Source organism: Seriola lalandi, unplaced genomic scaffold (assembly GCF_002814215.2).
Source record: "Seriola lalandi dorsalis isolate HSWRI2012SDOR001 ecotype SW California unplaced genomic scaffold, Sedor1 jcf7180002054370, whole genome shotgun sequence".
In the NCBI taxonomy this organism is placed as follows: Eukaryota; Metazoa; Chordata; class Actinopteri; order Carangiformes; family Carangidae; genus Seriola; species Seriola lalandi.
Window position 1 is genome coordinate 632,746 of NW_019524923.1, and position 254 is coordinate 632,999.

Sequence of the window (254 nt, forward strand, 5' to 3'; positions counted from 1 at the left end):
CCCATGAACCGCTATTTAAATTACCACTATTATGTTTTTTTCTGTGCTAAATTTAACATTACTGGGGAGGAGAACAATGCGACTAGAAGTGACAGCGAGAGAGGGCTAGTAGCTTCTCCTCTCCTCTGTCTCAGCGGAGACCGTCACAACTTCATTCACTCTTTTAACAAAACAAAAAAAAAAGCAACGAAGGAAGCAGTAAATGGACTTACATATTTAAGACCTAACTAAATGTAATTTAAGACCTAACATGC

General features: G+C 38.2%; 1 protein-coding gene across 4 annotated transcripts in view; it reads left to right on the top strand.

Moving 5' to 3' along the window:
- nup54 (nucleoporin 54) overlaps positions 1–254 on the top strand; it is a 10,320-nt gene that overhangs the window by 6,501 nt on the left and 3,565 nt on the right. The window lies entirely within an intron of this gene.